Below are 12406 nucleotides of genomic sequence, written 5' to 3'. Positions count from 1 at the left end.
TTTGTTACCTTTTTTCTTTCTGTCTTTCTTTTATTCTAAATCTTTCGTTCCTTTCTTTTTTCTCTTTCTGTCGTTCTTTTTTCTATTTTTTTTATTCTAAATTTTTGTTTCCTTTTTTCTTTTATTCTAAATCTTTCTTTCGTTCCATTCTTTTTTCTCTTTCTGTCTTTCTTTTTTCTATTCGTTTTATTCTAAATCTTTGTTTCCTTTTTTCTTTCAGTCTTTCTTTTATTCTAAATCTTTCTTACTTTCCTTTCTTTTTTCTCTTTCTGTCGTTCTTTTTTTCTATTTCTTTTATTCTAAATTGTTGTTTCCTTTTTTTCTTTTATCTAAATCTTTCTTTCCTTTTTTTTCTTTTTCTTTCTGTCTTTCTTTTTTCTATTCGTTTTATTCTAAATGGTTGTTTCCTTTTTTCTTTCTGTCTTTCTTTTATTCTAAATCTTTCTTTCCCTTCTTTTTTCTCCTTTTTTATTTCTTTCTTTGTGTTACAATCTCTATCTCTTTCTTTACTTTCTTCTTTTGTGTGTCTGTGTTTTATTCTTCCAGTAGTTTATTTGTAAACAAATTATTCTGATTTTAGACTTTGTAAACATTGTTTCATAGGATTTGGACCAGCAAATATCAGTGTTATACTACTTTGAAACACTACATTTATAGTTACAATATACACATCATACTCTTAATTTTATTAAAACTGTAAATATAAAAAAGTATCTGTGATACATTGAAAATTTTATGCTGTCTAGAAAAGAAAACCAGTTCACAAGAAAATCGGATAATTTATAACTATAATTATTTAAAGGCTTTTTGTTCAAACCTATTTATTGTATTACGTCAAATAATATAAGTATACTTATTTTATACTTTCGAAACACCGATTAATGGAAAAGAAACTATTCTCTCTTCGTCTTTATCCCCCAACTCTTTTTTTTGTGTCTTGTTTAATTCTTCTCTGGGTTTTTTTCTTCTTCATGAAATGCGCGAATGCAGAGAATAATTAATATGCATGTGTCTTGTTGGTGTGTATATTGTGGGTAGATAAACAGAGAACAACTAGTTACTGTCTAAAGTCTGTCTTAAGATATCGACTTTTCCTGCGAAAGTTAGAATGGCGAATGCTGCCGAGCTGCATTCGCCATTCGACCTGAGCAGGATATTTCATTTTATTTTCAACTTATTTTCATGTTTATATCCAATTAAGGTTCAAGCATGCTGTCCTCGGCATACACCTCAGCTATGTGGGCTGTCTGTCCAGGACAGTGGGTTAGTTGTTACTTGTTAGTGGTTAGTGAGAGAGAAGAGGGTGTAGGGGTCTTACACCTACCCATTGATCGTTAAAACTCGCTCTGGGTGGGAGCCGGTACCGGGCTGCGAACCCTGTACCTACCAGCCTTATTTCTGATACCTTAAGACATTTACAAGTTATTTTATTTATGCAATCCTAAATTTAATAATTTATTCGCATACAGTTCATAGCCAAACATACATTATTCATATATATATATATATATATATATATATATATATATATATATATATATATATATATATATATATATATATATATATATCACATAATTATACATACACATAATGCAATAACCATAATCCACCATATACATATATTCATCACATAATAATACATTACAGTACATTGTGGAGAGTGATACGTAGATCTATAATAAATATAAAATATCTTTTCTCGGAGTTGTTGCTGCATATTTACACAATGTTGTTGCTTTAAGTTGTTAATGGATAGTAAATGTATTAGTTTAAATGAAGATGGTCGGGTATAATAATATGGTTTAATAAATCTGCTTCTCAGAGTATTATAAAATAGACAAACTAATATGAAGTGGAACTCATCTTCAACTGCTTGCATGTGCACAAACATAGGCGTACTTTTACCATAGCCAGAAATAGCTTGGGAGGGGGGGGGGGGCAGGGCGATTTTTGCCCGAATTCAACAAAAATGACCGAATCTGGATAACGACATTTATTCGTATCAGCTAAATAGGATTGCAAACGAATCATTATGCATTTCTCCATGGATTACAACTGGTATTGTGGGTAAAATGAAGGGAATACATGCTGAAAAGGTTTCAGGTAAGCTCGTTTTACCCGAATGTTTCTATAATTTTTGACCTAATTTGATGATTTGCTCCAGCACTGGGGGTGGGGGGCTGTTGCCCCTCTGCCCCCTGTCTCGTACGCTTATGTGCACACATTACAAAGTCTTTCTGATATTTCAGTATCATTATATCTGCCCGTTTCTATAGCAAGGCTGTATGCAGATAGTCTATATTTACATATGTATATGTGTTTATACTTCGAAGCAATTGATTTTTGTAAATAATACTGCAAACATAAATTATCAACAAATTATTTGTATATAAAACATTTTGAGTATGTGTCAAAAATAGCATACATGGATTGGGTGAATTGGTCTTTCATTCTCTATTTAAATTCAGTTACAAATATTAAACTGTTACGAACTTTCTGGTGGTACCACATATAGCAAATCCATGGATACATAATACGTAAAAATAATGAAATGAACTGTTTTATTTCATAATTTTACCGTTTCCTTGAGTACTAGGTCCACACGTGTTGAATTCCTGGTCGGCTACAATATCTATACACCAGACAGACAGGAAAGCACATACCACGGCCTTTGACCAGTTATGGTGCAATGGTTGGATCTAGAAAAAAAAAAACAATCAGTTGAATGGATCCACCGAGGTGGTTTGATCCTGCGATGCATGCACCTCAAGCAAACACTCAACCGACTGAGCTAAATCCCGCCCCTTGTCAAATAAATATCACTTTTTACAATTTAGTCCAGGAGCCAGGTCGATTTATCTATGTCGGAGAGTCAGGAAGGTTTGAACATTGATTCGTATGTAAAAATATGTGTAGATTTCAAATCTGCAACTCTTACTTAACTAAACCTGTACGTTAATTGGGAATTTGCATACTTTTAATGGTATCTCAAAGTTAATTGTTGTTCGATCTGCTGCTACCCGGTCCCGAAAATACATCAATTCAGGGGAAATCAAACGGGACTAATGTGTGGCAGTCGGACACTCAGTACGTGTAGTACTTTGCTTCGTTTAGCAAAATTAAATGTAATAATGGACACCAATGTTTTTTCTCAAGTGATGTTAAATATGTCTCAGATGTAACACCATATTTTAACAGGTTCTAATTTGAAGCTTTTCTGGAATTATCGATATGACTGTACCATGTTTGTAGGAATTGATCTTTAAGTCTTAAAGAAAGAAATTTATTGTATTTTCTGATCATTAAAATATCAAACAAACATCTTTACTTTTAGTTTTTTATATATATAAAAAAATATATATGTTTGGTCAAAAGCCCGATTAAGGAGTTTATTTATTTACGGATAGCTACAATAAAAGAACGTCATTGTAAGCTGTGCAATCTGAAGACAGTTGACTAAACGAAGGTTGCGAAAATGTGGCCAATGGATGATTTTATAAAAAAAAATTCTGCACGATATTGTTACCATCCTTAAACTGCACGATATTGTTAAAATCCTTAAATGTTAACTGACTGAGGGGTGTTTTTATGAAGTGTTAAGCCAACTGCAATGTTGTCAAAGTAAATGAGACAATCACAATGCAAATATTGTAATCCTACATAAATCTCAGCAGCTGATGTTATCAGAGACTATTAATATCCAGTCTCTGTGGCGCAATCGGTTAGCGCGTTCGGCTGTTAACCGAAAGGTTGGTGGTTCGAGTCCACCCAGTGACGAATAACTATTGTTCTTTTTATTTTTGGTTTTTAGATTTTTTGGTAAATAGAATGTCAGTATGCTGTGTCAGTTTATAGTGTAACAAATTTAAAACCAATTGCGGAATTTATAATAAATAACCAACTGTTTCTTGAAACATTACTTTTGAAAATTTGAGGTTAGACAATTTCGTATTTGGCTTTCAAAATTAAAACAAAAAACGAATTAGAAATTAAACTATGTGAACAAAATGAAAACATTATTTATTCAAAACAAACTGAATACTAGTATGTAGCAGATCATCTGAGATGTACTAATTAATGGTAATAAAATAGAGAAACTCAAATGACACGACATTCCTTTACGAGCAAAATGGCTAACGGGAAAACCAACAAAGTATATATGTATTTCCAACATGGAATCTAGGAATTTTAGAGACCGACATGTCGTTCTAGTAGAGAAGTTGTTTGATCAGGGTATCACAAGACTCCTGAGAGCCTTCGAACAGTTTTATGGTAGACACTCAAAGACTCCAAAGGCAAGGCTCAATGGGTAGGTGTAAACCACTTGCACCGACCAGTGATCCATAACTGGTTCAACAAAGGCCATGGTTTGTGCTATCCTGCCTGTGGGAAGTGCAAATAAAAGATCCTTTGCTGCCTGTCGTAAAAGAGTAGCCTATGTGGCGACAGCGGGTTTCCTGTAAAAAAAAAACAGTGTCAGAATGACCATATGTTCGATGATAAGATAAAAAAATCAATGTGCTCTAGTGGCGTCGTTAAATAAAACAAACTTTACTTAATTCCGGCGCTAAACATGGATGCCAAATTATGCCATTGTATTGCATTCCAGTCCTGTGAACGGGTACTCCAACGGACATATATTACAATTAATTTCGAGTGTAGAATGGTGTAAATATATGGTAAAAAGGTCTCAGGTTAGCCTATTTTCCACGAATATCTATAATATTTGCCCGAATTTAAGGTTTTGTCTCGTACGCTTATGGTCACACCTGATCAAACGCCCGGTTAAGGAGTGTGGTATTATGTAAATACGGACAGCTAACCAAAACAAGAGAACTACAGTCAGAAGCGGATCTTGGGAGGGACCAGGGTCCGGCCCCCTCCTAAATTTTGTGACAGTTATAATGTTATTAAATATTAATTTTCACCCCCCCCCCCCCCCAAAGCTCTTCCAAAGTTCCCTTGGCATTCCGCCTCATGTCATTGCCCCCCCCCCCCCACCCCCCATGGATTTTCTGGATCCGCCACTGACAGTGTAAGTTGTGCAACCTGAAGACTGTTGACTAATCGAAGGCTGCGAAACTGTGGCTAATGATTAGTTTGTAGAATTATTTTCTACACAGTATTATTACTAGTATATTATCTTGAAAAGTATTCTCCTTCAAGTCCTTGGTGTTTGTTTATGAAGTGTTGAGTCGACTGCGATGCTGTGCTTGTAAATGAGACAAAAAACAATGTTGTAATCATAACCGGCCTCTGTGGCACAGTGGACCTGAGTGGTTAAGCTATCGGACTACAGGCTGGTAGGTACAGGGTTCGCGGCCCAACCCAGAGCGAGTTCTTAAGGGCTCAATGGGTAGGTGTAAGGCCACTACACCCTCTTCACTCTCACTAACCACTAACCAACTAACAACTAACCCACTGTTCTGGACAGCTAGCCCAGATAGCTGAGTTGGGTGCCCAGGAAAGCGTGCTTGAACCGTAATTGGATATAAGCACGAAAATAAATTGAAATGAATGTAATCATATCACTATAGTTCTGTGACCTCGTACTACTATACCTAGAGTAAACGATGTTATCAATAACCACTAGCATCCAGTCTCTGTGGCGCAATCGGTTAGCGCGTTCGGCTGTTAACCGAAAGGTTGGTGGTTCGAGTCCACCCAGTGACGAATTATTTTTGTTCTTTTTTTTTTTGTTCTTTTTATTTTTTTAACTTCCGGTTGTGTATTTGTTGTGATAAGACGTGTTTCAGAGTGCTCGTGGTTTTTTCGGTTTTATTGTTTGGAGATGTGTGTTTTGTTTTTTACTGAAATGCGAGAGACTTGATTTTTTTTGATAGGAAAGTTATGTATTGTCAGGGTTTTTTTAGTTTTTAAAAAAATCTGACTTTTGTGATGTCGACTTCGGTCAACGGTGGAGAGAAGAGGCCCATTTTGGGTGCGAGGTACAGGAAGGAATGCACAGTTTCTGTTGATGTTTTGGATAATCTAAAACACAAGATTGATGACATTTACAAAGCTTTGGAAGATATTACTGGTGAGAATACAGTTTTGGCGATTGTTCCCAAATATGCTAACATTCTGGATGTGACTTTTGATTGCGAAGAAAATGCGAGGTTGGTAGTCGATGGATTTTCGTTCAATGGACATGATTTTAACTGTAGCATGTTGTTTTCTGACACAGTGGTGGTGTCTTTTATGTATTTACCATCATATGTAACTGATGATGACATTGTCAAGAAACTAAATGAATACAAGATTGCGGTAATATCTGACATTAAAAGACGGAAACATGCTGGACTTCCCATTTTTGATGGAACACGTTATGTAAGGGTGAAATTTCCGGAAAATGTCAAATCGATGCCATATTCTGTGAAGTTTGATACTGCAGAAGGACCCATGTTTTTTCGGGTAATACACAGTGGTCAAACAAAAGTATGCTGGAACTGTTTATCTGATTCACATGTCATGAAGTTTTGTCCAGATATTGTGTGCAATTTTTGTAAACAAACTGGCCATATAAAACAGTTTTGTGAAAAGTTAAAGTGTGGTGAGTGTAACAAGAGACATTCTCAGTGTAGTTGTAAGGACGGTAGAAGTAGTGAGGAATGTGATTCTGATGTGGAATATACAAGTAATGGAGAGGAACACAGTTCTGATGAAGAAAATATGGACGATGAGGTAATTGAAAAAGTAATTTCGATCCCTAAAGGAGCCCCGTCAGTGAAGCATGCCAAGCCAGCTAAAGACAATGAGGAGGTTAGAGGAACAAAGACAGAAGAAGGAAAGACATCGGACAATACTAGTGTGAAGCGAGTCACTGATTCACCTGTTAAAAACAGAAGCTCAAATGTTGGGAATGAAAGAACCGAGACAATGGGTGACCGCTTACCACGCACGGACAGAGATCAATCGGAGAACACTGAACACCATGACTCTCAAAACAGAAAATACAGAAGGAGGAGAATGGTCGATCGACCTAATGAAGCGTTTATTAGGAGGTTAGCCGAGGAAAGAAAAAGAAAAGGAATTGACACTGATCCAAATGGAAAAAAATTAAAACCTGTTTAGAACTTTAATTGCTGGTGTTTATAAAACAGACGTTTGAGAAGTGAATGAAATTACTATTTTTTAATTTATTTTTTGAATGTTTATAAGAAATGATGATAATATATATATTAATGAATAAAATCAGTATGAATGAGCGCGAGAGGTCAGAGTAATTCAGTGAATGGTTCTTGTGTGTGCGTATTTATTGCTTTAATATATATTTTATTTATTGAATGTGAATTGTTGAATTTGTAAATAAAAAGATAAAAAAAAAAAGCGCGTTCGGCTGTTAACCGAAAGGTTGGTGGTTCGAGTCCACCCAGTGACGAATTATTTTTGTTCTTTTTATTTTTGGTTCTTAGATTATTTGGTAAATAGAATGTCAGTATGCTGTGTCAGTTTATAGTGTAAAAAATTTCAAATCAATTGCGGAATTTATAATAAATAACCAACTGTTTCTTGAAACATTACTTTTGAAAATTTGAGGTTAGACAATTTCGTATTTGGCTTTCAAAAATAAAACAAAAAACGAATTAGAAATTAAACAATGTGAAAAAACTGAAAACATTGTTTATCCAAAACAAACTGAATACTAGTATGTAACAGGTCATCTGAGATGTACTAATTAATGGTAATAAAATAGAGAAACTCAAATGACACGACATTCCTTTACGAGCAAAATGGCTAACGGGAAAACCAACAAAGTATATATGTATTTGCAACATGGAATTTAGGAATTTTAGAGACCGACATGTTCTAGTAGAGAAGTTGTTTGATCAGGGTATCACAAGACTCCTGAGAGCCTTCGAACAGTTTTATGGTAGACACTCAAAGACTCCAAAGGCAAGGCTCAATGGGTAGGTGTAAACCACTTGCACCGACCAGTGATCCATAACTGGTTCAACAAAGGCCATGGTTTGTGCTATCCTGCCTGTGGGAAGTGCAAATAAAAGATCCTTTGCTGCCTGTCGTAAAAGAGTAGCCTATGTGGCGACAGCGGGTTTCCTGTAAAAAAAAACAGTGTCAGAATGACCATATGTTCGATGATAAGATAAAAAAATCAATGTGCTCTAGTGGCGTCGTTAAATAAAACAAACTTTACTTAATTCCGGCGCTAAACATGGATGCCAAATTATGCCATTGTATTGCATTCCAGTCCTGTGAACGGGTACTCCAACGGACATATATTACAATTAATTTCGAGTGTAGAATGGTGTAAATATATGGTAAAAAGGTCTCAGGTTAGCCTATTTTCCACGAATATCTATAATATTTGCCCGAATTTAAGGTTTTGTCTCGTACGCTTATGGTCACACCTGATCAAACGCCCGGTTAAGGAGTGTGGTATTATGTAAATACGGACAGCTAACCAAAACAAGAGAACTACAGTCAGAAGCGGATCTTGGGAGGGACCAGGGTCCGGCCCCCTCCTAAATTTTGTGACAGTTATAATGTTATTAAATATTAATTTTCACCCCCCCCCCCCCCCCCCCCAAAGCTCTCCCAAAGTTCCCTTGGCATTCCGCCTCATGTCATTGCCCCCCCCCCCCCCCCCCCCATGGATTTTCTGGATCCGCCACTGACAGTGTAAGTTGTGCAACCTGAAGACTGTTGACTAATCGAAGGCTGCGAAACTGTGGCTAATGATTAGTTTGTGGAATTATTTTCTACACAGTATTATTACTAGTATATTATCTTGAAAAGTATTCTCCTTCAAGTCCTTGGTGTTTGTTTATGAAGTGTTGAGTCGACTGCGATGCTGTGCTTGTAAATGAGACAAAAAACAATGTTGTAATCATAACCGGCCTCGGTGGCACAGTGGACCTGAGTGGTTAAGCTATCGGACTACAGGCTGGTAGGTACAGGGTTCGCGGCCCAACCCAGAGCGAGTTCTTAAGGGCTCAATGGGTAGGTGTAAGGCCACTACACCCTCTTCACTCTCACTAACCACTAACCAACTAACAACTAACCCACTGTTCTGGACAGCTAGCCCAGATAGCTGAGTTGGGTGCCCAGGACAGCGTGCTTGAACCGTAATTGGATATAAGCACGAACATAAATTGAAATGAATGTAATCATATCACTATAGTTCTGTGACCTCGTACTACTATACCTAGAGTAAACGATGTTATCAATAACCACTAGCATCCAGTCTCTGTGGCGCAATCGGTTAGCGCGTTCGGCTGTTAACCGAAAGGTTGGTGGTTCGAGTCCACCCAGTGACGAATTATTTTTGTTCTTTTTATTTTTGGTTCTTAGATTATTTGGTAAATAGAATGTCAGTATGCTGTGTCAGTTTATAGTGTAAAAAATTTCAAATCAATTGCGGAATTTATAATAAATAACCAACTGTTTCTTGAAACATTACTTTTGAAAATTTGAGGTTAGACAATTTCGTATTTGGCTTTCAAAAATAAAACAAAAAACGAATTAGAAATTAAACAATGTGAAAAAACTGAAAACATGTTTATCCAAAACAAACTGAATGCTAGTATGTAACAGGTCATCTGAGATGTACTAATTAATGGTATTAAAATAGAGAAACTCAAATGACACGACATTCCTTTACGAGCAAAATGGCTAACGGGAAAACCAACAAAGTATATATGTATTTGCAACATGGAATCTAGGAATTTTAGAGACCGACATGTCGTTCTAGTAGAGAAGTTGTTTGATCAGGGTATCACAAGACTTCTGAGAGCCTTCGAACAGTTTTATGGTAGACACTCAAAGACTCCAAAGGCAAGGCTCAATGGGTAGGTGTAAACCACTTGCACCGACCAGTGATCCATAACTGGTTCAACAAAGGCCATGGTTTGTGCTATCCTGCCTGTGGGAAATGCAAATAAAAGATCCTTTGCTGCCTGTCGTAAAAGAGTAGCCTATGTGGCGATAGCGGGTTTCCTCTAAAAAACAGTATCAGAATGACCATATGTTCGACGTCCAATAGCCGATGATAAGATAAAAAATCAATGTGCTCTAGTGGCGTCGTTAAATAAAACAAACTTTACTTAATTCCGTCGCTAAACATGAATGCCAAATTATGCCATTGTATTGCATTCCAGTCCTGTGAACGGGTACTCCAACGGACATATATTACAATTAAGTTTGAGTGTAGAATGGTGTACATATATGGTAAAAAGGTCTCAGGTTAGCCTATTTTCCACGAATATCTATAATGTTTGCCTTAATTTAAGGTTTTGTCTCGTACGCTTATGGTCACACCTGATCAAACGCCCGGTTAAGGAGTGTGGTATTATATAAATACGGACAGCTAACCAAAACAAGAGAACTACAGTCAGAAGCGGATCTTGGGAGGGACCAGGGGTCCGGCCCCCACCTAAATTTTGTGACAGTTATAATGTTATTAAATATTAATTTTCACCCCCCCCCCCCCAAAGCTCTCCCAAAATTCCCTTGGCATTCCGCCTCATGTCATTGCCCCCCCCCCCCCAATGGATTTTCTGGATCCGCCACTGACAGTGTAAGTTGTGCAACCTGAAGACTGTTGACTAATCGAAGGCTGCGAAACTGTGGCTAATGATTAGTTTGTGGAATTATTTTCTACACAGTATTATTACTAGTATATTATCTTGAAAAGTATTCTCCTTCAAGTCCTTGGTTCTCGAGGGTCATTAATTAGTTAATTAATTGTTAGATCTATTGCGTGTTTGTTTATGAAGTGTTGAGTCGACTGCGATGCTGTGCTTGTAAATGAGACAAAAAACAATGTTGTAATCATAACCGGCCTCGGTGGCACAGTGGATCTGAGTGGTTAAGCTATCGGACTACAGGCTGGTAGGTACAGGGTTCGCGGCCCAACCCAGAGCGAATTCTTAAGAGCTCAATGAGTAGGTGTAAGGCCACTGCACCCTCTTCACTCTCACTAACCACTAACCAACTAATAACTAACCCACTGTCCTGGACAGATAGCCCAGATAGCTGAGTTGGGTGCCCAGGACAGCGTGCTTGAACCGTAATTGCATATAAGCACGAAAATAAATTGAAATGAATGTAATCATATATCACTATAGTTCTGTGACCTCGTACTACTATACCTAGAGTAAACGATGTTATCAATAACCAATAGCAATCAGTCTCTGTGGCGCAATCGGTTAGCGCGTTCGGCTGTTAACCGAAAGGTTGGTGGTTCGAGTCCACCCAGTGACGAATTATTTTTGTTCTTTTTATTTTTGGTTCTTAGATTATTTGGTAAATACTAGTAGAATGTCAGTATGCTGTGTCAGTTTATAGTGTAATTTTTTAAACATCAATTGCGGAATTTATAATAAATAACCAACTGTTTCTTGAAACATTGCTTATGAAAATTTTATGTTAGACAATTTCGTGTTTGACTTTCAAAAAAAAAAAAAAAAAAAATGAATTAGAAATTAAACTATGTGAACAAAATGAAAACATTGTTTATCTAAAACAAACTGAATACTAGTATGTAACAGATCATCTGAGATGTACTAATTAATGGTATTAAAATAGAGAAACTCAAATGACATGACATTCCTTTACGAGCAAAATGGCTAAAGGGGAAAACCAACAAAGTATATTTGCAACATGGAATCTAGGAATTTTAGAGACCGACATGTCGTTCCAGTAGAGAAGTTGCTTGTTCAGAGTAATAACATCCAAAGACTCCTGATAAAAATAAATTGTAAATTGTTACAATATTGCTAGTGAATCGCCTATGTCGACTATAAATAATACAAGAGATAGCGATACACCACTTCGTAAACATGCCACGGTTAGAGTCGACCAAGACGCATTATCTGAGAAAACACACCTTAGGTTTGAAACATTAAACGTGTCAAAAACCGAATTTTCCTGAATTAAAGTTTTCTGCATTGTAAAATGTTCACGACTAATACATTTTTTCTACGATTAAACTTGCATATTAAATATATTTTCTTTTTTAGAATATCAGTGTTTGTATATTCAATGTTTTTCTGGTCGTCTTAATATTTGTAAGAAGCCTAAACTGGATTTTGTCTTCAAATAATTTCGTACGTACGAAAAACATTATTTTAGGAAATAAAATGAAATTTACGCTTATACAAATATTAGAACGATCAAAAACACGTTTTATATACAGCCACTAATATGTTATGCAGGAACATATATTTGATATATAATTACAAACGTTAAAAAGTCTCTGTTAGTTGATAACATCTTAAAAATTGCAGCAAACTCAGGACTGTCCCTTTAACCGACTACATGTTTAACGATCTTTTTATCGTAAATGGTCGTATTGGTAATGATAAGCTTTTTGGGAAATTCGCGTGTAAAGATTCGTCCGTTGTGGACTACAACATTGCCTTGATAAATCTGCTCAAACATA

The 12406-nt window shown here is 36.3% G+C and overlaps 4 non-coding genes across 4 annotated transcripts; all 4 read left to right on the top strand.

Annotated features, from left to right (window-relative positions):
• Positions 1-3706: 3706 nt before the first annotated feature.
• Trnan-guu lies at positions 3707-3780 on the top strand. The gene has a single exon. It is a non-coding gene; the product is annotated as a tRNA-Asn (tRNA).
• Positions 3781-5602: 1822 nt separating this feature from the next.
• On the top strand, positions 5603-5676 carry Trnan-guu. Its single transcript has one exon. It is a non-coding gene; the product is annotated as a tRNA-Asn (tRNA).
• A 3531-nt stretch (positions 5677-9207) lies between these two features.
• Trnan-guu lies at positions 9208-9281 on the top strand. Its single transcript has one exon. It is a non-coding gene; the product is annotated as a tRNA-Asn (tRNA).
• Positions 9282-11152: 1871 nt separating this feature from the next.
• On the top strand, positions 11153-11226 carry Trnan-guu. The gene has a single exon. It is a non-coding gene; the product is annotated as a tRNA-Asn (tRNA).
• The last annotated feature ends 1180 nt before the right edge of the window (positions 11227-12406 follow it).

This window comes from Gigantopelta aegis, chromosome 6, assembly GCF_016097555.1.
Source record: "Gigantopelta aegis isolate Gae_Host chromosome 6, Gae_host_genome, whole genome shotgun sequence".
In the NCBI taxonomy this organism is placed as follows: domain Eukaryota; kingdom Metazoa; phylum Mollusca; class Gastropoda; order Neomphalida; family Peltospiridae; genus Gigantopelta; species Gigantopelta aegis.
The sequence above is the reverse complement of the archived record's forward strand: the minus strand, read 5'-3'. Positions and strand labels throughout refer to the sequence as shown.